Below are 345 nucleotides of genomic sequence, written 5' to 3'. Positions count from 1 at the left end.
ACTCATTTAAATACTCGCAGAACAATTAATATGATTGACACAGAAACATTTATTAGAAATGCTGTGAAATGGTTAGAAGAAAACCAAATTGACAGATTTCAGCGAAACCACAGCCATCTAGCGAAACCACAGCCATCTAGCGAAACCACAGCCCGCCTAGTTGTGAGTTTCGCGACCGTGGACGCACGGTATGGATCGCGTCCCCGGGTTGCGGATGGGGGAAAGCCCGGTTCCCCCTGCTTTAGCAGGTCGGGTAGCCTGCGAATAACTAATAACAGGCCGCGGACAGCTACGATCAAATGATCCGTGGTCCGGTCGGGATGCCCCTTGCACCGGGGTAGGGTC

The sequence above is a fragment of the Acyrthosiphon pisum genome, chromosome A2 (genome assembly GCF_005508785.2).
Source record: "Acyrthosiphon pisum isolate AL4f chromosome A2, pea_aphid_22Mar2018_4r6ur, whole genome shotgun sequence".
Taxonomy (NCBI): Eukaryota; Metazoa; Arthropoda; class Insecta; order Hemiptera; family Aphididae; genus Acyrthosiphon; species Acyrthosiphon pisum.
This window is presented reverse-complemented; position numbering follows the sequence as displayed.